The sequence below is a fragment of the Amblyomma americanum genome, chromosome 4 (genome assembly GCF_052857255.1).
Source record: "Amblyomma americanum isolate KBUSLIRL-KWMA chromosome 4, ASM5285725v1, whole genome shotgun sequence".
NCBI classification, from domain to species: domain Eukaryota; kingdom Metazoa; phylum Arthropoda; class Arachnida; order Ixodida; family Ixodidae; genus Amblyomma; species Amblyomma americanum.
Genome location: NC_135500.1, coordinates 15,103,478 through 15,130,040, shown reverse-complemented (window position 1 = coordinate 15,130,040; position 26,563 = coordinate 15,103,478). Strand labels below are relative to the sequence as shown.

Here is a 26,563-nt window from a genome sequence, read left to right as displayed (position 1 = left end):
ACTCCTATAATTGCTTAGCTCCTGGGTGGAACGTGACTGCTGTGCGCACCGGGGGCGGTAGTGGGTGTAGACGTGTCCAGCGGCCCGCCGCCGTGTACGCCCCAAGACGCTGTCGCAGCCGCTATGTACCACTGTATTATATATGTGCCGCGGCTCTATTTCGCCGCGTCGCTCTGACGGTAGCGAGCACTGTCCCCGTCCTGTGCTGACCCACCGTCCTCGATTAAGGCCCCTAGCGCCTTAGGTGACATATCCAACCCGGTTCTATTCATCCTCTATTCCCACCTCCCTGAGTGCCTACAATGTGTCACTGTACTGTGTGACTGTACAGCGCATCATGTGCTTAGTAATGAAACGTTTGCATAATCTCAATCTCCAAGGCTCTGCTTAAAGGCTTCTAGACTACAGCTTGATCAAGAAAAGGTCCAACGAGAGCAGAGAGAAGAAAAATATACCTCCTTAATTAAAAAAAATTCCCATAAGTTCCTCATTAACACCTTGTAGACCGCCGTCAGTAGGAGGGCCCGGACCAGACTGTTGTAGTCTCGAGGATAGGTTTCTTAATGCCTCGTCATCATCCTAGTGCGAACTCAAGCCCGAGCGTCCTGGCACGCTGCCCGTGTCGGTTGATCTTTTTAAGAGCGTTAGCTCTTACCAATTACGTTTCGAGATTTCGGGGGGTCTGCTCCAACCTTTGATCACAGCGCCATCTGTGGCAGCAACTACTCATCACATCTCCAGATTACGTGAGGTCTCCTACCACTCCGAGATCAAAGCGCGATCTGTGGCTGCAAATAGAAAACAGCGCATCTCGCATTGAGACTTGTAGCGCCATCTACAATAGCAGTGTAGAAACAACCACTGCCGCGTGCCAATGTTGACGGCACGGTTCAATATGGTGGAACTATGTTAGTATGACGCCAGAAGACAATGGCGGCATAGTTTCGGTTTCCAGAATTCAACATGGTGGCCATTACAATTGGTTGTGCCCTCTCATCCCTTTCCCTCCCCCTCACCAAAAATATCCTAAATCGAGTAGGGAAACTGTCCCGTTACAGGACCGCTATACATGTATTCATTCGTTCCGCTACTTAAGCTCCGACAACAACGGGCACCCAACCGTGGACAGTTGTATAACGAATTTGGTAGGCAAATAAAACCCTATGGGTTATGATATAGAAATAAAACCACAATTAAATAATAGGTAAACATTGTATGCATGCAATTACTAATTCAGCGTTACCATATACCACCGCAAGCCGAATTCTAGGCCTACCTTGACCCCCCACACGAAAAAAATTCCGTTTGGGACGTATCTTGAGGGGGTGCAACACGACAATCATCGTAATTTCTCTGACAGATGGCGCTAGGCCTCAATCGCTCAGCTAGGCAGCGTGCGTGCACGCGCAGCCGAGTATGGTGGCAATCCACCCCGTTTGAAATGGTATTACATACCGTTTCTCGAGACGAGCGGCGCGTTCTTAGCTTTCTTCCTCTAGTAAACCAAACAGCTAACGCTCGTAACTTAACGGCTTCCAGACGGTGGCGGCCTTCGGCCACTCCAATCGTCCAGAGAGGGCGCTGCTACAGGACCGTTGACAGCCGTGCGGTGCGGACGCTGGTTTGGGTGCTCTTCGGATTACGCGTGGTGAGCGGGACCGGACGGACGGATGACTTCGAGAGCGCCGGGACTACGACAAATAAATGAGTTCTTTCCTTTAATTTTCTGGGAGTTTAGATTTAGGCTAGTTTTAGATCTAGGCTAGTTAGGTGAAGGGCTCACGAAAGAGCAGGTCAGTGCACTAACGCCCTGGTCTGTTCCGGCCGGCAGCTATAGATTTGCAGGGCTCATTTGTGAGTTAACTAGCTTAGACAGGTGGTTAGTATTTCTTTTCTAGGTGATCGTCTTTTGCGGTAGGCAGAATTTTATTTCAGCGCGTGGTTTCAAGTGGTTCTTTGTCTTTTCTTGCATTTTGTGGTAGTAATAATAGAGTACTGCTAAGATGGTCAAGCAACTGAAGGTTAAATGCAAGGAGCGTGAGGCGTCGGTGAATTTGAAAGAAACGCGGTTCGAACCTGCAGAGGAGGCCGAAGGAGCCGATTTTATGTGCAAATTCTGCGTATTAAGTGCACGCCTGGACAGGGCTGACGAAGCGAACACCAGCCTTCCGTTACGTATAGATGCTCTAGAAAAAGAGCTACAGGTAGAGAGGGCAGAGAAGCGCAAACTCCAAGAGCAGATTAGTGAATTGTTGGAAGCAAAAATGGCTGACACCGCCCTGCGAAGTCACAATGGTGGACATTCCGGCGCCAGCCACGTGGATGGGGCCTGCACTGCAATAGGAAAGTAGGTCAGGCAGGTTCAGACAGAAACAGCTACGCACATGTGGCAGCTATGAAGTCTGGAGGCGATGGAGAGGAGGGGAACAAGCTAACGACAAGAAATGAGGTCACAGTTAATAATAAGAGGCAGCATAATCCGGAAGTTCGGAGGGAGGAAGGGAATACCCTAGTGCTTATCGGTGGTGACTCAAATATGAGTAGGTGCAAAATAACTATAATGGAGCGTGTAAAGGGTGATAAGCGTGTAGCAGCCGGGTCATTCCCAGGCAGGACAATGGATGCAGTAATGAGAGAGACAAAAAGCAAACTTTCTAAGAATGTTGCACAGTGCAATTTGGTAGTGGTAGCGGCGGGGCTAAATGATGTCCTGAATGGTGAAGCCGCAAAATTTGTGGAAAGATTAGCGGAGGGAGTTGACGATTTATAGGCGATAGCACAGCAAGTCCGGATCGTAGTGTGCACAGTGCCGGAGGTGCAAGGACGGAACGAAGAAATTGCCAAGGACGTTGTAACTGTTAATCGAGAGATATGGATGTTAAGCCTGGAGAAAGGATTTGAAGTGGAAGACATAAACAGGAAAGTGGATAGAGCAGGCTTTGGCGGAGGCTTTACACGAGATGGCATCCACTTTAATGGAAGGCTAGGGGCCGAGATCGGCTTGAGCCTGGCAGGCCGGGCAGTAGCTATTTAGGGGGTCCACTGCGGCTCAGGGCGTAGGGGTAGGTAGAAGAAAAGTAAGAAGTGTAACAATGGAGGCGGACGCCAATAAAATGGCCACCACGAGGTCCAGGAAGAAAACTACAAAAAAGAAATTTAACACCAGGATCAGGTACATAAACATGCAAGGCGGTAGAAAGAGCGAAGTAGTAGGTGTATACGCGCTATGCGAGACACATCTCAGAGATCTAGAAGACCAGCAGAGCAACAGCAGAGCGACCAGCAGAGCAACAACGGAGAGCAAGGGAAGAGGAGTAGGTATGCTGATACATCAAGGAACAAATGGGCAAAGAATAAAGTCAAGTTGCTAGGAACATCTCTGGGTATTAGGTACAATTGCCGGTAAAAGGACATGGCTAGGAGTAGTTTATTGAGGGATACAGGAAAAATGCAGGCAAGCTTAGAACAAGAATCTAGTTAAATGTCTGAATGACGATATAAAGCAGTTTGGAGAAGGCGCCGATATTATTCTGCTGGTCGACATGATTGGCCACATCCCGGATCTGAATGAATATAAAGATTGCAACGGGAAGTTGATGCTAAACTGCTGTGAGCGAAACAACGTAGTTATTGTAAATAGAGAAACTAAGTGTGAGGGACAAATCACGTGGGAATCACTAACAGGCAAAAGACCACTGATTACTGCTTAATGTCGCAGGGGATGTATAGCAAGCTCGCAATAATGGAAATAGGCGAAGAGGGGAAGTACACCCTCGGAAGTGATCACAAGCGTATTAGTTTACAGTTGGGAGCCCTGCTCAAAGGAGAAATGCAGGGAAGCCAAAAGAGCACGAAAAATTAAATGATGAACAAATAGCGCTATTGTCGGCCGGCATAGAGGAAGCAATAGAGAAAAATCCCATGAAGAAGTGGGATTATAATCAGTTAAAACTACTCATTAGTACAAAAATAAAATACGTAAAAGGAGTAAACCACTGGAGAGGAAAGAGGAAGCCACGAAGTTGGTGCAATCAGGAAATTAGGGAGGCCATCGAACAACGACGGTTGGCATCACGGGAACACAGAGAAGCAAACAGGGCGCAGTTATCTGAAGAGGAAATAGGCCAAAAATAGGAATCCTATCGACAAACAAAAAACAAGTGCAGATCCTCGTCCAGGCTAAAATAAAGCAGTCCTCTGATCGCTGACTGGCTGAAGTTCGCGATGGAACTAAATGGGGGCCATGAATATTCTGGAAGCATATAAGCTCGCTGGGTAAAGCGAATCACAGAAAGCAGGAACAGATTCACGATGCCGAGGGAAAATGTTTAGAGGGAGATGACGCTGTGAAGTACATTGCGTCAGGTATAGCTGAGTCATTTAGTAAAGAAGATAGGGCATATAATCGCCCAAAATGAGGGACCAACACAAGATAGCACAACAGAAAACAGCTTAGAACTGACGAATCTTAACTAGAAAAAGGCGGAAGCAAATATTCCAAAATGCTCGTCCGCAGGAATAGACGAAATTCCAATCAAGTTAACTAAAGAACTTGGCTCAAGAGGCAAGAAAACGCTGACAAAAGCATTGGAGGCAGTCATAACAAATAAGCAAATTCCGCACAGCTGGAAACAGAGTGACATGAATTTGATTTATAAGGAGAAAGGCGTTAAGACGAACATGAAATCCTTCCGACCGATTACGATGGCATCAGTTATATACAGGCTGGCGATGCAGGCGGTAAAATTTAAAATGCTGTCATGGGTAGAAAGTTATAGAATACTCGGAGAACTTCAGAAGGGGTTCAGAAGTGGTAGGCGCTTAGATGATAGCCTGTTCGTGCTTACCCAGTGCATCGAAATAGCTAAGACAGAAAACAGACCTCTGTATTTAGCCTTCTTGGACATAAGCGGTGCATATGACAACGTGAACAGGGAACTCCTGTGGAACATATTAAAAGATAAAGGTATCGGTCATGAGGTAATTGATTGTCTAAAGGAAATATAGCGAGCAAATAAAGTTGAAATAACATGGGAAGGAATTAGGAGTAGGACAACTGTCGAGGTACACAAATGATTAAGGCAAGGTTGTCCTCTATCACTGCTGATGTTCAGGCTTTACATGATAGGTATGGAAAGAAGGCTACAAAGAAGCATTCTAGGTTATAATCTGTCGTACAGATTACGCGGAAAGGTTGTTGAGCAACGACCACCGGCTATAATGTATGCGGACCATATTGTACTGTTAGCAAGGTAGCCAGAAAGATTTGCAAGCTTCGGTGAATTACTGTGGAGACGAAGGAGACATTCTAGGTTTCAGTTTATGCCCAGCTAAGTCCGGTGCGATGATTTTCAATGATACAACTGATCAGGCGTTTACAATACAAGGCCATGAAATACCCCGAGTGGCCGAATACAAATATCTGGGGGTATGGGTAAGCAAAGGGCATATGTACAGGGAAAAGCACGAGCAGTCTCTAATAGCAAAAGTGCGAAGAGATGCCGGGATAATGAAACATAGGGCATTGTGGGAGTTTAACAGGTATGAAGTACTGAGAGGTATTTGGAAAGGAATTATATGGTGCCGGTGCTTACTTTTGGGAATGCGGTTCTATGCTTAAGGGCAGAAATTCAGTCTAGATCAGAAGTAAATCAGATGGAAGATTAGCACTAGATGCCCACGGGAAAACCACAAACGAGGCAGTACGAGGGAATATCGGCCCGACATCGTTCGAAGCACGGGAAGTTCAGAGTAGAATACTATACGAAGAACGCCTGAGGAAATTAGACGATAAGAAGTGGGAAACTACGGTATATAAATACCTATACAGAAAGAGCGTTGACTCACAATGGCGGAAAAGAACTAGGAAGTGTGGGGTTTGAATTAGGATAAGTACGTTCTCCCCACTCAATCGCGGCTGACAGGGTTCAAAGCCGCCCGGACCCCACCCCGTGATCTCGTACGCTACCAAGCGCTCGCCGACCACGGCGGGCCTTGCTCTGGGGGAACAAAGGAACGACACATTGGCTGACACAAACAGGCATTTATTGCTACAGAAACAATAACGCCAGCTAGCAACAAGGTACGCTAATGAATCGAGGACGTCCGACTCACCAGCAAGGTTCCGAGCGAATGTTCGCCCGCGCTAGGGCAAGGGATATATCCTCCGAAGGCCGGACGGGACGAGTACGGGAGCCTGTCTCCCCGTCGCTTCCTCGCCCCGCCGCCGAAGAGCGGAGCCGCGAGCGACGCGTCCGCTCGCGCCGATTATCCCAGCCGAAGACCCCTCCCGCGCACGGGCTTTGGCAGTCTCGCGCGCAGCGATGCTGGCGCCCTCTCTTGCCAGTTAATGTAACTGACAAGAGAATGCGCTCAGCCTCGAGGTGAGACTGCCGCTGCACGGTGCCTCGCGGGGAAGCAAACTCAGGGGGCTGCAGGGCAGGTCCCCACAAAAGATAACCATAAGCATGCCGGATACGAGGTCGGAGAAAGACAGAGCATTAAGCGACAGGTTAAAAGCGCGGAAGGTGAAAATTGGATAAATTCAATGGAAAAGGAGCATAGTGTAGAAGTATATCGGTACTGGAAACAGGAGATCAGGAAGGATGCGTTTTATGATAACTCACGAGGCAGTGCTCTACTCTTTGAAGCTAGGTCAGGATCTCTTAGAAAGCGCAGCTCTAAAAAGAAATTTAACGAAGATGACACATGTGCTGTGTGTGGTAAATCTGTAGAAACAATAGAACACGTCATACTAAAATGTGATCGTATCCATCGCGATCTCAATGCAGGCGAAGTCACTCTTCCTGAGGCCCTGGGGTTTAGAGATAACAATAGTAATGTAAATAAATCTGCGGTGGAGATTAGCAAAAAGCGATTGGAAGATTGGTGGCTCAAAATCAGAAAGGTGGCATAAGGTTGAAAGCGTATGAAGACGTATTTTAAGAAAATGGCGAAATATAATAACTTACAACACAGTTAAGCAAAAATAAAGCAAAAAAAGCTGAGCACGATGGCAACTGCCATCACCCCGTTTCAAAGGGGACGCTCGCTCCATCTATCCAATCAATCAATCAATCAATCAATCAATCAATCCATTCCATACATACATACATACATACATACATACATACATACATACATACATACATACATACATACATACATACATACATCCCGTCTACCCCGGTTAATGTCGACCAGACGTCAGGGGAATGGTATAGACTACTCCGCAAGTGCAGTCCGCAAACGGTTTTGAGTGCTTCACACCGTGAGTTCGACATCATTGCTGCTACTCGACTTTGAGGTTGATTATCTGGAAAGAGCATTAAACTCATTATAACAGGTAGATTCGCGGTGTCGTATCACGTGTAATTGCCCGGCGCCTTTGTAACCTTGTCCTGGACTGCGCATGTAAACGCTGGTTTTCTATATATATTCTGTGATTCTAATAAATTTTGTCAGTTGTTAGTGAGCTCTTGTGTAGTCGTCACTCCGTCTACGTCCTCGTCCTTGTGATGCCACATCACTCTGAATCAGAAGTGTGACGCACCGCGGGAGAGAAGAAAAGCTTGTGGTGTGAAGCACTCCGAACCGTTTGTGGACTGTGCTGTAAAGGCTAAGTCTTCTAAGTTGGCTCGTCGGGGAAGTTTCCTGTTTAAATTCACTTTACCAATAGTGCTTAAGGACAACTGTATCAATGAATAAAGATTTGAAGTCTGGGAGCCCCAGTTCACGGAAGATGTCTTCAGCTGACAAAATGTGTGTGTTGTAAGCAATGTTTTTAAGAATATTCTTTAAAATGCTGTCGATCCTGAATATCCAACGATCCGAGCAAAAGGCAACGATGGTAATATCGTATCTTAACACACTTTATGTCGAAGCATGTACAATCGTTTTTTTTTTTACAGATGAAGGAACAAATCTTTTGATGTTAAACAACAACCATGCCACTGACCTCGATTTACAACAAACGTTAGATAAATGGTAAGGCCAGGTTAAGCTACTGTCGAAAGACACTCCTAGATACTTAACACATTCCACATATTCAATAGGTGAACATTTATAAGAAACACAGTTTGAAATATGCATGTAAATAGGAATGTTCATAACAGTTGTCTTTAGCGGAGAGCGAAAACAGACAAGCTGTGTTTTTTGGGCGTTGACAGCAATTCCATTCTCAGCAAACCAGCGCATTGCATTGTAAATGTCATTTTGCAAGAAATCAGAGGCCAATTTTTTGGATATATGCTTTGCCGGTAACGCTGTGTCATCAGCATATTAGAACACTAAACAAGTGGAAATAGCCAAAGGGAAGTCATTCACAAAAATATTAAACAACAATGGAAATAAAATTGACCCCTGAGCTACACCCGCATTCAGCGGCAATTTACAACTGAAAACGCCCTTATCAGCGGTAGCGACCACTTGATAACGATTGCTGAGCTAGTCTTCGAGAATGTGGTAAAAATGCCCACGGAATCCTGACAAATACAGCTTGCCTAAAAAGATTTGATAGTTCAGGGACTCAAATGCTTCCTCTACATGTAAGAAGAGAGCACACGTGAAAAGACTCTGATCAAACGCTGAAAACAGTTCATCCGAAATTTCCTCAAGAAGGGCAACAGTACCGCGCCCAGAGACAAAGCCAAACTGGCGACCATTCAGGACAGAAAATTTATTAAGGAAAGAAGACATAGTGCCAAAAAGAAATTTTTCCAAGACCTGGCCAATTACAGGTAGGCTATAAATTGGCCGGTAGTTTTCAATCCTATGTTTATGTCCTCACTGGTGTAGGGGTAAAACAACTGCAGTTTCCAGGCGTTCACGAATTTCGTCACCCTCCAAAAAACCATTCAGCATGCGAAGGAGAATATCTGACAGAACATTAAAGTTTCTGCGAAAGATTCCTAATGGTATCCCATTATATCCAGTAGGCTTGTTAGGGCGGAAACGAAAAATAATCCCTTCAGATCACACCTCAAGATCCTAGGAGGAAAAGCTGATGCAGGTATGGACTGCATTAACGAACTAGAGGTAGGAGTTGGAATAATAATAATAATAATAATAATAATAATAATAATAATAATAATAATAATAATAATAATAATAATAATAATAATAATAATAATAATAATAATAATAATAATAATAATAATAATAATAATAATAATAATAATAATCAATAATCAATCTTTATTTTTTCGGTGCCCAGGAACAACCCAAAGGTCTTGGTGCTGGTACACCATTCACACGCACAAAATGTACATTTATTTCACTACAAAGGAAGACACTCAGGGGAGGTAATGCAGCAAAACGGGCCCATCTCAGCCAATGGAGGCTTGTGTGGTGTGGCCCGGCATCGTCAGCTAAGCGATGGGGTTGCAGTATACATGCACAAATTTAAAACCAACAAAGAAAAGGTAACAAATGAGAGTGATAAAAGTCGATCAGGTTTCCAACGCTTCGGAACAAAAACATAGAGTTAGAGGTGCGTTTACTTTTTTTCCAAAGCCAATCTCTGTGAGATATGGCTTGCATAATATCGGAATTAATACATGGATAGCTTTTTCAGCACTTTTTATACCTTAAAAATGTGTAGGACCGTTCGAAATATGCTAGACGCTCACAAAAGCTATCGTACGCTTGGTGTGGAGGCCTACCATCAATCAACGAAAACCAGGTAAAATTCACAATGAGACTGTCAAGTTCCTTTTGATCAACAAACATAATCTGAAATTCTGACGCGGTTATGACTTTATCACTTGAATACTGCGTGCGAATGAACGATACACTTAGGGATACGCGGAAAGCGACAGCATATTGGTCAGATAATCTATGAGTAATAACACATGAAGTGAGCGAGTGGTTTTGGCGCTCGAACCGCAATATGGTCTAAGCAAGATGTCATTGAACGGCCATTCAAAATTTCCTCTCTTGTTGGGGCAATCACCGTTGACGTGAAACCATAAGATGCTAAAAAATAATTAATCTGATACTAAGGCGTTTGTTGGACATAGGATGTTAATATTGAAATCCCCTGCCAGGCAAACTTGATCCACTGATGACCAGCTCTTCAATGCTTCTTCCAGTTCCGACAAAAAACGAGTAGCACTATTACTTGGGGGCCGGTGCACACCTAACAATAACAGTTCATAGTTTACACAATGAACTTTTACGGCGAGGCATTCCGCATGCCTGAATGTAAAGTCTGCCGATGATGTGTCATATTTTCAATTTACAAATATAGCAATGCCGCCGCCTCTACGGTTAGTCCGTGCTATGCTGCAACACCTGTATCCATTTAATGAGAACATATGTAGGATATATTCTGACACTTTCATTTCTGTGACCACAAAAGCATCCATAAAATCAAGCAAAGATTCAGCTATCGCTTTTAATTCCTCCCGGTATTTACGTAGACTCCTAATGTTCATGTTCACAAGTGTAAAATTGCGTGGTGACGTGCGCCCAAAAATGATTTCTTGAAAGGTGAAATCAGATAACTCACTGAAAGTAGCTGCCATTCTGCTTAAGCAATTCTCTTATTATCAGCTTCCCGGTTCACACGAATGAGAGAGGCACTTGAGTCTTTTTTTGCGTAGATTTTTCCTCCTTTCACCCAGCAGTACTTGAATCCTTTTTTTTTTTCGTTGCCATGCGCGTGCGCCAAAACAGGTCCCGATTCATCTTTGTTAGATTGTCGTTGAAGAAAAGGTTCAGGTCTGAATCAGTCACACATAACTGTCGCAGTTTCTTACGCGACTCAAACCACGCCTCTTTCACTGACACTGTCGAGAAACGAATAAGCACAGTTTGGTTTACTTTTTTGCTAGGCAGCCGATAGGCTGCTTCAATGTCTGATATCGAAAAGTTCAGCTCAACCTTATTCGCAAGGTCAGCCAGTTTTTCCTTCAAGTTCACATTTTTTTCTTGTTTCAGTCCTTCAATCTCCAGAGTACATTTTTTCCTATATTGCTCATTTTCGTTTTGAACTTCACATAGAGCTTGCAGTTCCTCTGCCTGTGCTTGCACCGTTTCGTTCAGTGCGCCAATTTATGCTTCGTGTGCTGCAGCAAGTTCTTTGCTAGCTTTCACCTGCTCGAGTGCCAAGTCATATTGGTTTGACATAAACGTGACTGGTTCTTCCAGTTCTCCGACAGTCTTAGACAGCTTTGTGAATTCTGCCTTAAGCAGCAAGAGCGAGTCAACTTTCTAGTGCAAAACTGACAGTGATGCTAGGCTAGCTTTGATCTCTCGGATTTCACGCAGCAGTACCTGTTCAGATTCAATAATTGTTTCTGCAGGAGCCGCTTCTGACTGATAAAAGGTGCGTTTTTTTCCAGTTTGACTCGTTTTACAAATCCATAAGTCCTTTTTCGCTTGTCCCATGCCCATGTAGGTACTACTAACACCGGAACACGCCTGTCCTAGGTGGTAGCCGAGTTTACACTCGAAACAACACAGATACCGTCCATCGTCCGGTAGCACTTCATGGCATGCAATGCAGTCGGCACAGTCTTCTAAATCTGACATAGTTCGAGACAAGCACAGTGCAGGCAGCGGCAACAGAACCGATAAGTAAAGGTAAATTAGAGTCCAGTACCTGATAAAATGCAGAGTATCAGTGCTGGGCCGCTCGAATCGGCGCCGACTGCAGAGCGTCACAGGAATGCTGTCTTCTTAAATAGGCAAGCCGAGGAGCCAAGTTTTCCAGATGCGACGATTTCCTGCGATTTAAGCGCCCGAATAGTTTTAATAATAATAATAATAATAATAATAATAATAATAATAATAATAATAATAATAATAATAATAATAATAATAATAATAATAATAATAATAATAATAATAATAATAATAATAATAATCAATCAATCAATCAATCTTTATTTTTCGGTGCCCAGGAACAACCCAAAGGTCTTGGTGCTGGTACACCATTCACACGCACAAAATGTAAATTTGTCTTCCACAAAGGAAGACACTCAGGGGAGGTAATGCAGCAGTCAAAGCGATAGAAAAAAAGACATATAAACTAGGCGTGACAGCAAGCATGAAGCAAAAAAGTGAAAACAAGAAAACAGCGAGAACAGCGGTAAATGAAAACAGCTAGAACAGGCAACAGACATATAAACAACTAATGAAACAATAAACGAAGAGAATGAACACAAGAACGACCGATAACAGCCAAGTACAGCATATAGCAAAATACAAACAAGAATAAAGCCAATACTAAAATGAACGAATAAGAAACCTCTCAAATACAAGCTAGAAATACAATCATACACAATAAGAAATGTAATTAGTGAACGCGTTACAGACAATCAGGCGTGAGTACACAGTATTAAAGAAATAACATTAATGAAAACAAGTAGACGTGATGAACAATTAAGGAGAGAAAAAACAATATAATACCGGTGCAAACGCACAAGTGTAGTAAAGACAAAATGCATGAAAGGGGAAGTTATGTATGAGAAAAAGAGTGCTCAAAGTGGAACGTCACGGACATCCAATATAAAGGAAGGGAGAGAATTTTCGAATATATCTAGGTGAGGACAAAGAGAATTAAACAACTTTTGCATTCTGTCCAGAGGGGAGAGGGAGTGCAGGAGCGCAGAAACTTGGAATGGTCTGAATTTCCTTATGCTCTTTCGCGGTACACGCAAAAGGATACGTGCTAGGAGCTGAGGGCATAGAATGTGACCATGAAGAAGTTTATACAAGAAAATTATATCTGCCCTCACGCGACGGCAGCTAAGAGAAGGAAGCTGCAGTGAGTTCCTCCGTCTGGGACGAGAGCTGGAAGTTTTGCAAGAAAACCGATGTTGAAATATGCGTAAAAACTTTAGCTGAACTCTGTCGATTTTTTCACAGTTCGACTGGCAAGTGCCGTTCCAAACAACAGACGCATATTCCAAAAGCGGCAAGCATATGGAGAGGTAGAGCTTTAAGAAAGGAAGTGAGGATCGAAACTCTCTCGAAAGCCTGCAGATGAAGCCGAGTGTACGCATAGCCCGTAGAGCAATGCGTTTTGTATGAGAGGAGAAGCTGAGGCTACGGTCGAAAAGTACGCCGAGGTCATTAATTTCATCAACCCTGGGCAGCGGCCTACCATTCACAGAATAAGAGTAGAGAAGACTGTGCGTTTTACGCGTAAATGAGACAACCTTGGTTTTAGATGAATTGAGAGTGAGCCCATTCTTCAAGCACCAATCAGAGAAGGCGGATATGTCAGATTGCAATGACAAGCAATCGTGAAGAGTATGTATTGCCTTGAACATTTTTATATCGTCCGCATAAAGGAGAAATGAGGAGTTTTTGACCACGGAGGAAACGTCATTGATAAAAACAGAGAACAGAAGCGGGCCTAATACCGAGCCCTGAGGAACTCCGCTGGTTGGAGTGTAAACAAATGAGGTCTGTCCATTTACATTGACAAAGCAGGACCGATCAAGAAGATAGTTGCGTAGGAGGGCTACAATTGAAACGTCGATCTCAAACAGCAGAAGCTTTTGAAGAAGTAATGAGTGAGTAACAACGTCGAAAGCTTTGCTCAAATCACAGTACACAGCGTCTACCTGACTCCTCTGAAGGACTTCAGCTGATGTATACGTCATAAAAGTCACAAGGTTAGTTGTAGTAGAACGACCTTTTATGAAACCATGCTGATTATGAATGATTACATTTTTGAGGTGGAAAGAAAGTACTTTGTGCAAAGCTAATTCAAAAAGCTTAGAGGTTGCACAAAGAAGAGAAATGGGGCGGTAGTTCGAAACATCAGATTTGTTTCCTGATTTGAAGACAGGGAAAACACGCGCCGTTTTCCACACGCGGGGAAAGGCAGAATTTTTCAAACAGTTATTAAATATCGTGGTTAAAACAGGGACGAAGGTACTATTGAAGGCTTTTATTATGGCGGCTGGAATGCCATCAGGTCCAGGGGATAAAGATGGTTTCAAACGCTTAAGACTCTCACTTACTAACTTCTCGTCGAGAAGAACGGAATTATGTGCGCCAGCTGGAATGCACACGGAGTCGAAAAGTGGAGATTTGTACACGGAGGAAAAGTGTTGAGCAAAGCCGTCAGCGACATTCCGAATTTCATTCCCATGAGAGTCAACTAAGTGAATATGACTATCAGATTTATTCGAACGCTTGCGAACGTATCGCCAGAATTCAGTAGGACGATTAGAGGTACTATTCTCTAAATAATCAAGGTAGGACTCATGATCCCGCTTGTACAGGCGTTTGCAAAGGGAACGCAAGCGGCGAAATTCATCTGCCCATGTATCCAGCCCAGGGCGTTTCGCTTTATGGTGGGCCCGCTCCTTAAGTTTCAGCGCTGTTCTAAGTTCTTTGGAAAACCAGAACGGAAACTTGCTGCGAGTAGGAGTGTGCATAGGTATGTACTGGCGCATACCATTGAGAACTATTTCAGTGAAGCGACTGACTTGTTCGTCAACATCGCTGATTTCGCTTAAAACAGACCAGTCGACAGAAGAGAAAAAAGCGAAGAGACCAACATAGTCGCCAAGTGCGTAAGCGAAACGGGGGGAATTCCCCGCACGATTTGAATTAGCAGAAGGTGGGAGAGAAACCGAAGCCGTTATTAGAATTGGAGGATGAAATTTGTCACAGCGAGTAAGTGAGATGTCAGATGACGAGACTCGAACATTTTCAAAATTAGATAAACAAATGTCAAGAACATTACCACAACAGTTTTCAATTAAATTGTGTTGCTGCAAGGTGTTAAAATAATAATAATAATAATAATAATAATAATAATAATAATAATAATAATAATAATAATAATAATAATAATAATAATAATAATAATAATAATATTAATAATAATAATAATATTAATAATAATATTAATAATAATAATAATAATTTTATTCAACAAAACTCGATACAATAGCAGAAACCAAGTTCGCCTAAGCCATCATTGTGGCTTGTCACGCGAAGCCTGACAGTCGACAGCCAAACTCGGCCGCAAAATTGACTATATATATATATATATATATATATATTTTTTAAAAAGGAGACAGTAAAGATGCAAAACAGACAGTAAGTAATATCACATCAAACCCAAAATAGGTGGAAACCGAAAAGTTTTGCTGTGCATAGAAATTGAACTATACAGTTTAATTATTCTAAGTACCATTTCTTTAGACGAATATCCCGTATAGACTCACAGGAATTAATTTCAGAGGGAAGAGCATTAAATATACTTGGAACATAATAAGCTCGAGCATAATTACCAAATATGGTCCGCGCGCGAGGAACTAAAAATGCAGGAGCCTGACGTAAGGGCCGGGGAAGCACAATGGGGACTTTAAATGTATCGCTCCAGAAATGTTTTAGTACAACAGTATGAACAAAAAGGGATCGAAAATTGGGCATCCTTAGCATCTGAAAAAGGTTGACATCTTGCGGAGTGCACACATCGTAAGTAACACTCTTTAGCATGCATTTTAACAATCTATTTACACGTTGATGCCAGATACCAGAACAATGAACAAAAGTTGTGATTCCATACCTAAGTACACTGTAGGCTAAAGAATGAACCAATAACTTCCTCACCGAAATAGGTAAAAACATCTTAATACGATACAACAAACAGACAACATTGCGAAGTTTTGCACACACGTAGGATAAGTGAATAGAAAAAAGAAGACCGGAATCAAACCAAATCCCCAAATACTTTGCAGATTCTGAAAACTGTACTGGAGGGCAAGAGCAGTTCATACATCGGGATGAGTGTAGATAAAGGGGGTAAGAAAGTGACACCCACTTGAGTGGGCTGCGGAAGCAAACTAACCTAATATCTATTAAATTCATATCAAACCAATCCATTAATTTTCTGACGTCAGTCTGAAGCATTGAAAATGCGTTGGAAAAGTTCACGTGGGTAGCTACAAGTGCAGTATAATAATAATAATAATAATAATAATAATAATAATAATAATAATAATAATAATAATAATAATAATAATAATAATAATAATAATAATAATAATAATAATAATAATAATAATAATAATAATAATAATAATAATAATAATAATAATCAATCTTTATTTTTCGGTGCCCAGGAACAACCCAAAGGTCTTGGTGCTGGTACACCATTCACACGCACAAAACGTAAATTTGTCTTCCACAAAGGAAGAGACTCACGGGAGTTAATGCAGCAGTCAAGGCGATAGAAAAAAAGACATATAAACTAGGCGTGACAGCAAGCATGAAGCAAAAAAGTGAAAACAAGAAAACAGCGAGAACAGCGGTAAATGAAAACAGCTAGAACAGGCAACAGACATATAAACAACTAATGAAACAATAAACAAAGAGAATGAACACAAGAACGACCGATAACAGCCAAGTACAGCATATAGCAAAATACAAACAAGAATAAAGCCAATACTAATATGAACGAATAAGAAACCTCTGAAATACAAGCTAGAAATACAATCATACACAATAAGAAATGTAATTAGCGAACGCGTTACAGACAATCAGGCGTGAGTACACAGTATTAAAGAAATAACATTAATGAAAACAAGTAGACATGATGAACAATTAAGGAGAAAAAAAAACAATATAATACCAGTGCAAATGCACAAGTGTAGTAAAGTCAAAATGCATGAAAGGGGAAGTTATGTATGAGAAAAAGAGTGCTCAAAGTGGAACGTCACGAACATCCAATATAAAAGAAGGGAGAGAATTTTCGAATATATCAAGGTGAGGACAAAGAGAATTGAACAACTTTTACATTCTGTCCAGAGGGGAGAGGTAGTGCAGGAGCGCAGAAACATGGAATGGTCTGAATTCCCTTATGCTCTTTCGCGGTACACGCAAAAGGATACGCGCTAGGAGCTGAGGGCATAGAATGTGACCATGAAGAAGTTTATACAAGAAAATTATATCTGCCCTCACGCGACGGCAGCTAAGAGAAGGAAGCTGCAATGAGTTACTCCTTCTGGAACGAGAGCTGGAAGTTTTGCAAGGAAACCGATGTTGAAATAGGCGTAAAAACTTTAGCTGAACTCTGTCGATTTTTTCACAGTTCGACTGGCAAGTGCCGTTCCAAACAACAGACGCATATTCCAAAAGCGGCAAGCATATGGAGAGGTAGAGCTTTAAGAAAGGAAGTGGGGCTCGAAACTCTCTCGAAAGCCTGCAGATGAAGCCGAGTGTACGCATAGCCCGTAGAGCAATGCGTTTTGTATGAGAGGAGAAGCTGAGGCTGCGGTCGAAAAGTACGCCGAGGTCATTAATTTCATCAACCCTGGGCAGCAGCCTACCATTCACAGAATAAGAGTAGAGAAGACTGTGCGTTTTACGCGTAAATGAGACAACCTTGGTTTTAGATGAATTGAGAGTGAGCCCATTCTTCAAGCACCAATCAGAGAAGGCGGATATGTCCGATTGCAATGACAAGCAATCATGAAGAGTATGTATTGCCTTGAACATTTTTATATCGTCCGCATAAAGGAGAAACGAGGAGTTTTTGACAACGGAGGAAACGTCATTGATAAAAACAGAGAACAGAAGCGGGCCTAAAACCGAGCCCTGAGGAACTCCGCTGGTTGGAGTGTAAACAAATGAGGTCTGTCCATTTACACTGACAAAGCAGGACCGATCAAGAAGATAGTTGCGTAGGAGGGCTACAATTGAAACGTCGATCTCAAACAGCAGAAGCTTTTGAAGAAGTAATGAGTGAGTAACAACGTCGAAAGCTTTGCTCAAATCACAGTACACAGCGTCTACCTGACTCCTCTGAAGGACTTCAGCTGATGTATACGTCATAAAGGTCACAAGGTTAGTTGTAGTAGAACGACCTTTTATGAAACCATGCTGATTAAGTATGATTAAATGTTTGAGGTGGAAGGAAAGTACTTTGTGCAAAGCTAGTTCAAAAAGCTTAGAGGTTGCGCAAAGAAGAGAAATGGGGCGGTAGTTCGAAACATCAGATTTGTTTCCTGATTTAAACACAGGGAAAACACGCGTCGTTTTCCACAAGCGGGGGAAGGCAGAATTTTTCAAACAGTTATTAAATATCGTGGTTAAAACAGGGACGAAGGTACTACTGAAGGCTTTTATTATGGCGGCTGGAATGCCATCAGGTCCAGGGGACAAAGATGGTTTCAAACACTTAAGACTCTCACTCACTAACTTCTCGTCAAGAAGAACGGAATTAGGTGCGACAGCTGGAAGGCATACGGAATCGCAACGTGGAGATTTGTACACGGAGGAAAAGTGTTGAGCAAAGCCGTCAGCGACATTCCGAATTTCATTTCCATGAGAGTCAACTAAGTGAATATGACTATCAGATTTATTCGAACGCTTGCGAACGTATCGCCAGAATTCAATAGGACGATTAGAGGCACTATTCTCTAAATATTCAAGATAGGACTCATGATCCCGCTTGTACAGGCGTTTGCAAAGGGAACGCAAGCGGCGAAATTCTTCTGCCCATGTATCCAGCCCAGGGCGTTTCGCTTTATGGTGGGCCCGCTCCTTAAGTTTCAGCGCTGCTCTAAGTTCCTTGGAAACCCAAGCGCAATATTTATTTTCATGTGAAATGGAACAATAGATTTTATATAGAAAAACAACCAGGCCGCGCTCCGAAGCTTATCACAGACATGTGATAGCTGGCTGTGCCAAGACATATCACTGTCGAAGAAGGCTCCCAAGTATTTTACCGAATTCACATAGACGACCCGCACGCACCGAAAGGGAAAACAGCCGTGAACATGTAGAAAAACCGGCGCATCCAAAGCTGTTAGTTTTAACGGGGATCTGAAGCAAACGAGTTTTGTTTTAATCGGGTTAACCTCCAAGCAGTAATTAGTGAACGAAGTCATTGTTTTTTGTATATTATTCTGGAGATTAGTAATGGCCATGTTGTAAGAAAAGTGCTTGGAAAGCAAAACAGTGTCGTCGGCGTATCGAAATATTAGACCTTTGTGAATAACCTGAGATAAGTCATTAACGAACCAATTGAACAGAAGAGGTGATAATATGGAGCCCTATGGAGCCCCGGCCTTCAATGGAAGTTGACTACTTACATTTGTCATCCCGTCTAAAACAACAACTTGTGAACGACCGGAAATGTAATTCTTGAGCACAATGTAAAATGGACCTCTGAAGCCCATGGAGCATGGTTTTTTGAATAAAATGCCGCGATGAACTGTTTCAAAAGCTTTAGAAATGTCTAAAAATAAAGCAACACTAAACATATTTTGATCGAAAGCTGAAAAAAGTTCACCGGAGAACTCTTCCAGAAGACCTACAGTACCACGAACGGGAACAAAACCAAACTGGCGGGTTGACAAAATGGAAAATTTTTCAACAAAAGATGACAAGGATCTCAAAAGAAGTTTCTAGATTATGTGGGAATGTATAGGCAAGATCGAGATGAGTCTATAGTTTTTCATGTCTTTCTGTCCTCCTTTAAATAGCGGTTTAACTAAAGCAGTTTTAAGGTCATCAGGGAAAAATGGAGTGCGCAGAAAACCATTCAGCATGAAAATCAGAACATCAGACAATGCCTCGAAATTTCTTTGGAGGAAATTTGCTGACAAGTCGTCAATTCCAGGAGGTTTATTTCGCTTGAAGCTAAAGATTATATCACGCAGTTCTTGTTTTGTAATGCTAGCAAGAAAAGCGGACGCAGAGTTTGATTCTTTCAACGTGTATTGGTATGTCTGACTGGAAGATGCTTTCTCTGAGGCCAGTGCGAAAAAACGATTAAAACTATCAGCGACTTCGATGCAATCTCTTGGAAAGAAGGAAAGCGGGGACGTACTTGCAGAATTTTTGCCCCGAAGGTGGTTTATTAGTGACCACGTTTCAGTGGCATTCCTTGACGACTGGCGAAATTTTTGAAAAAAAGTACTGGCGCTTCGTGGATCTTAGCAGAGCGACCACCCTATTTCTTGCGGCTTTATACTCCAGCCGAAAGGCTTGATTTTTTGGTACCCGCTTACACCGTCTCCATAGTATGTCTCTGTATGAAATGGCACGCATTACGTCATGGGTCAACCAGTTATATTCTCTTCGGCGCTTTTTTATTACGACGCGTTTCGAATTGTTCTCAAACTTCCTTATTTGGTCGCAGAAGATACTATAGACCTCCGGTGAATTAGACTCAGTTATTGCTAACCAGTTAAATTTGACAGTTACGCTATCTAAGACTCTATGGTCAGCTATTGTAATATAGGTGAGGTTATTTGGAACAGCGTTTCGTGAAGCATTAGATAAAGGAAAAGATGGAGACCAACGACAAGCAACCAGATAGTGATCCGCGAAGCGCTGTAATATAACACAGGAGGCAAACGAGTATTTAGGAGCACGTAAGACAATGTGGTCTATACATGAACTAGTTAGATGATCGTTAACCATTTCTTCACGAGTAGGAACTGTGGTCGTATTTGTTAAACCACATGAGGACAGGACCGCCAAGTAATCGGAAACTGTGCCCGTTGTAGGGCACAATGTATTTATGTTTAAGTCGCCCACTAAACATATTTCTTCCACGGAATTCCAGAGGTGCAATATTTCTTCGAGTTCTAGCAGAAATCGGGTGACACTGGCGCATGGCGGCCGATATACAGCCAACAAACTTAAACACCCGGCGCCGCAAGTTATCTTCAACGCTAAACATTCCGCATGAGCGAACTTCACATCCATTGATGAAACATCAAATTTATCACTTACAAAGATGGCGATTCCACCACCTCGGCGATGAGGCCTTGTCACAAAACGACTTTGATAGCCTGGCACTGAAAATGTACGCAAGCAAGCATCTGAAGTATTGATTTCTGTCAGCACGAATACATCGACGAACCCTATTCCTGACGTAGCGACGAGCTTGAATTCTTCCCAGTATTTGCGAAGGCTCCTGATATTTGTATTTACAACAGTGAAATTATTATCAACGCTCACACCAAGAGTGTCCTTGAACGAGTAGTAGTGTCGTAGCTGGTAGCACGTGTTAGCCATGATAGCTACACAATGTTGTCCAAGTCTGCATGTCTGATTATTCGAAGAAGAGACGATCCTTCACTCTTTTTCACAAAAATCTTGCCACGCTTCACCCAGGCAAACTTGTACTCCATTTGCTTTGCTCTGTTCCTAGCACGCCGGAATAGGTCACGGTTTAGTCTTGTCAAGTTTTCGTTCAAAAATATCTTTTCAAGCGAACTAGCTTCGCAGAGTTGTAGAAGCTTTCCTCGGGCATTGAACAGATTGTTTCTGGCAGCAGTTGAAGTGACAAGAACCCTCGGGATAGAGTCACGTTTGCCCTGCAGACGATGAATCGCCTCAACCTACGACAGGGAAAAATTCTGGAGGTGTAATTTTTGAGCGATATCACAAAACACTTCCTTCGTATTTTCATTCTCTTTTTCTGGGAGACCATGGATTTCCAAGTTCATGTTGCGGCTGTATTGCCCGCTCTCATTCATGTCAACCTGCCGGTGCTCTAGCTGTCCGGCTTGTGCCTGAACTGTTGCTTGGGGGGCGGTGATCTCCGCATCTCTAGACGTTGCTTGTTCCTTGGCGGTCTTCATTTCATCAAGAATGGAATCACATTGTTTTGCCATAAAAGTCACCGAGTCCTCGAGTTCATGAACTGAACTGGTTAAGCTGACAACTTCGGCTTTCAAGAGGAGCAATGAATCAACCTTTTTGTTAAGCTCACGTAGACATTCTAGACTCTTTTTTATCTCTAGAAGCTCCAAAAGCAAAGTTGAATCCGCGCCTGCACCTTCATCAGCCTCGGAAGCATCTACCTGAGAGGCGGAACCACCAGCGCGTTTTTTTGCTGCTCTGCATGTTTTACACACCCACACGTCCCATTTTGCTGGGCCCATTGTATTAAAGGTACTAGGTGCAATTCCGGAACATGTCTGACCTAAGTAGTACGATAGCGTACAATTCGCACAGGTCATGAACCTGCCATCATCGGGCACTTCTTTGTGGCAAGCAATACATTCAGTAGTATCATTAGGCATTGTAACATGTAGAGAGGGTACACAGAGGGCCGTCGGCAGCAAATTCAAATTAAGAATGCAGGCAACGAAAAAGACACGCTACCTGTTGAAATACAAAGTGTCACTGTTGGGCAACGTAATCGCCGCCGACTGCAGAGGATCCCGCGATGTCCGTTGGCTTAAGTAGTTTTACGATGAAACCAGGTTTTCAGATGAAGTTGGTGATTGCCGCCAGATTATACTACTACTACTACTACTACTGCTACTACTACTGCTAATAATAATATTAATCTTTATTAAGCACCCAAAAATTAGTACAGCAAAAACGGGCCCATCTAAGCCAATGGTGGCTTGTGTGAGGTGTCCCGGCATCGTCAGCTAAGCGATGTGGTTACAGCATATATGAACATATTTAAAACCAACAAAGAAAAGAAAATAAGAGTGATAAGCATGGATCAGGTTTCCAGGCATCGAAACAAAAGCATTATCACTACAAACTGCGACAAGCAAAAGGAAAATAAGTGCATACATATGAATAACAACATGCGCAACGAACTCTTCAATTGAGACCGAGAGTCCACAGAAAAATGATCATCTGACAAATTATTAAATATCCCGAGGATGTACACGCAGCGTCTTGCTGCGCCGTATCTAGTAGATACGCGTGATCCAACTAAGCGCGTTTCTTTGCGCAGCAGTCGCGGGAAGACGCGCGGATGCTTGAATTCATCCGTCCAGAAATGACGCAGCACAACCGCAGAAATGAATAAAGATTAAAAGGACGGGAAACCGAGAGCATGAAAAATGTCTTTGTTTGGTGATGTCACGCGATTATACGCCACACTTTTTAATGTATTTTTAAGAAGCTATCAAATCTGTCCTGCCAACGCTGGGAGCAGGAAGCGGAAACCGTTATACCATACCTTAAGCTGCTGTATGCAAGGGAATGTACTATCATTTTTTTAGTCTGAAACGGCACCAAACTTTTCATGTTAAAGAGTAAACATGGGACAGATCTTAGTTTGGAGCAAACATGCGCCCCATGATTATGCCATGAAAAGTCACTATCGAAATGAATACCGAGATACTTAACTGAGTTTGTATTTTCGACAGGCGTACACTTCCAGAATAGGCAGTCTTGTGTATGAAGGTATGCTGGAATGACCGTGGTTCCAACCTTGAAGAGATTTTTGAAGCATACAACTTTTGTCTGTTTTTGATTGACGGTGAGTTTGTTTTTAAAAAGCCAGACCATAGCTTCATGCACCGATTGCTGCAGATATTCAACTGCCTTTTGGTAGTTAATATGCTTAAGGACGATATCGTCCGCATACTGACACACTTTGCCATTTGGGATTACTGAAATCAAATCGTTCACAAATAGGTTAAAGAGAACAGGCGATAAAATTGACCCTTGAGGGACACCGGCACCAAGCGATAATTTGCTGCTATAGTATTTGGTATCTACAACAACCATTTGTGACCTATCAGTGAGATAGTTTTGAAGCAGAGTATAGAACTGGCCCCTAAAACCAGTAAGATATAATTTACGAAGTAATATGTCATGGCAAACTGAGTCGAAGGCTTTGGAAACGTCTAGAAACAAGGCACAGCTAAAGAGATTGTGTTCAAAAGCAGAATACAAATTTGCAAATTCTTCCAGGAGCGAAATTTTACCCCTGCCTTGCACGAAACCAAATTGTCGGTCAGGCGAAACTGAAAACTTTTGAATGAAAGAAGTCATAACCTGGAACAAAAATTATTCTAGAACCTGAGATAATGCAGGCAAAATAGATATAAGCGGTAGTTTTCAATAATAGATTTCTTTCCTGCCTTATGTAGTGGTCTAACTAAAGCAGTTTTTAGGTTTTGTGGAAAAGTTCCAGTATCTATGAAGCCATTTAACATGAAAAGCCGAATATCTGAAAGCGCCTCAAAGTTCCTTCTCAGCAAGCTTACAGGTATGCCATCTACTACAAGTGGTTTATTCGTTCGGAAACTGAAAATGATCCGGGCAAGGTCAGGTTTCGATAGCCGCGGTAAAAATGCAGATGCTGCCAAAGAATCACCGAGCGTCACATCTTGCCGAGGCTTAGATAAAGCCTCTGTTGAAGCCTGACTGAAGAAATGATTGAACAAGTCAGCTGTTTCGACAGGGTTTCCTGAAAAAATGTTCTATCTGAGATTTTGCAGTCTCGGATTTCCCTCTGAGATGGTTTATCAGCGACCAGTTTTTTCTAGCACTTTTGGACGATTGATTAAGTTTGTGTAAGAAAAAGCGACGTTTTGCAGCGCGGAGAAGAGCAACTACTTTATTTCTTGCAATCTAATTGGAGGTCTTTATTGTTAGGTGTGCGTTTACTTTTTTCCAAAGCCAATCTCTGTGAGATATCTCTTGCATAATATCGGAATTAATCCATGGATAGCTTTTCCTGCACTTTTTATTCCTGAAAGTAGTGCAGGACCGTTCAAAATGTGTTAGACGGTCACAAAAACTATCGTACACTTGGTCAGGGGGCCTACCGTCAATCAACGAAGACCAGGTAAAATTCACAATGACACTGTCAAGTTTCTTTTGATCCACAAACGTAATCTGAAATTCTGACATGGTTCTGACCTTATCACTTGAATACTGCGTGCCGATGAACGATACACTTAGGGATACACGGCAAGCGACAGCAGAATGGTCAGATAATCTATGAGTGATAACACAAGAAGTGAGCGAATTATTATGTGCTCGAACCTCAATATAGCCTAAGCAAGATGTCACAAAACAGCCATTCAACATTTCCTCTTTTGTCGGGGCAATCACCGTTGACGTGACGCCATAAGATGCCAAAACGGATAAATAATCTGATGCTGAGGACATAGGATGTTAATATTGAAATCTCCCGCCAGGCAAACTTGATCCACTGATGACCAGCTCTTCAATGCTTCTTCCAGTTCCAACACAAAACGAGTAGCACTATTACTTGGGGGCCGGTATACCGCTAACAAAAACAGTTCATAATTTACGCAATGAACCTTTACGGCAAGGCATTCCGCATGCCTGAACGCCAAGTCTAACGGTGATGTTTAATTATGCACACACTTGGCATCGCCACGGGGTCGCACAACGGCTGTTTTTAAACGTGCAGGAATGCTTCTGCTTACAATTATCCCGTTAAGGATTGCTAACAGCACTTGCTTCGAAATGCCAATATTTCTGTAGAGACCAAACATGCAAATTTTATCGGCTCCTGGGGATTGATCCCTGCCGAAGCTGCCTAGTAAAGAGTAAAGTTCTTCTTCCGTGATAGAGGGAAGGAAAGCGGATTGAATTACGGGATTTGTTTTTCTAACAGTGTAACACGAATGCTTGGACTCCCCAGAAAACAGCGAAAAATTGGTTAAATGTGTTGACAGTTGATAAATCTTGAATCAAAATTGATGTGAACATCATTAGTCGAGTTTGAAGGTAAACCTCTCACCTCGTTTATAAGAGACCATTTTTTTTGGCGTTATGACGAGATTGATGGAAGCGGTTTCTATTGTACGAATGCTTGGCCGCACGAATGAGGCCATTTACATTATTTCAAGAAGTTCTACATTGAGTACGCAGAGCACTATCACTGGGTGTACGTCTGCAGCGTTGCAATAGTAGGTCTTTTTCTTTGATAGCGGCCAAAATCACACGTGTAATTTAAGGTTGATTCGAGCGGCGTTGGCGGACGTAAACTTTCCTTTCACTGGATTTTAAATAGATTCCATCGAGCATGGAAATTTAGCCTATAGTTCGGAGCTGTCGGTGGTTTCAAGCACACCAGGCCAGTCGAACAAAGCTACAGGTTTATCAAAAGTAACAAAATCAGTAACAGACCGGCAGATGTTAGATATCGAACACGACGAAAGAGACGGGAAGCGCCACTGACAGGCAATAAAGTAATGGTCAGCAAATTTTTGCTTTATTACTGCACCGTGAATTGAAGCAATCTCCATGTGGACGATGAAAGGATCTACACAAGATGTTACTAAATGATAAAGAAGTAATTCTTCGTAATTATTCTTCTTAATATTAGTCATAATAATAAAAATAATAATATTATTTTATTTTGTCACCGTCAATAGCAATACAGGCGAGTCAGGCCGGTCTAAGCCTTTAGATCGCTTTTAGGACCGTGCCTAAAAAAATGCATAGTGACTGAAAACATGAGTCATGCGTATATGGAAAAAAACAAATTAACAAAAATGAAAAAGAGCGCACGAAAAATAAGTAAACCCATTTAACAGAAATCTGCAAAGAGCATATAGGCGCAAATTCTAACAAGGTGAAACGGATTGCACTAATTCTAAAACTAACTCTGCCATTCATTATTCAATAATTCTCTCAGCTTGCCTCTAGAACTACCTGTAAAGATATCATCCGGCAGTTTGTTAAGTGTAATCGGAACATAGGCACAACGCCTGGCCGCACCATACCTCGTGCTTGACCGAGGGACAATGTAACGGTTATGTTTTCTAAGTTGTCTTGTCGGGATAGTTTCCTGTTTAAGTTCACTGTAGCAATAGTGCTTAAGGACAACTCT

At 42.5% G+C, this 26,563-nt stretch overlaps 1 protein-coding gene across 14 annotated transcripts in view; it reads right to left on the bottom strand.

The window, feature by feature from the left end:
- LOC144127803 (FMRFamide receptor-like) overlaps nt 1-26,563 on the bottom strand; it is a 1,107,197-nt gene that overhangs the window by 572,727 nt on the left and 507,907 nt on the right. For all 14 annotated transcript variants that reach the window (XR_013313569.1, XM_077660725.1, XM_077660726.1 and 11 more), the window contains one exon: nt 11,606-11,729. The gene's annotated coding sequence lies outside the window, so the exon portion shown is untranslated. The remainder of the gene's footprint in view (nt 1-11,605; nt 11,730-26,563) is intronic.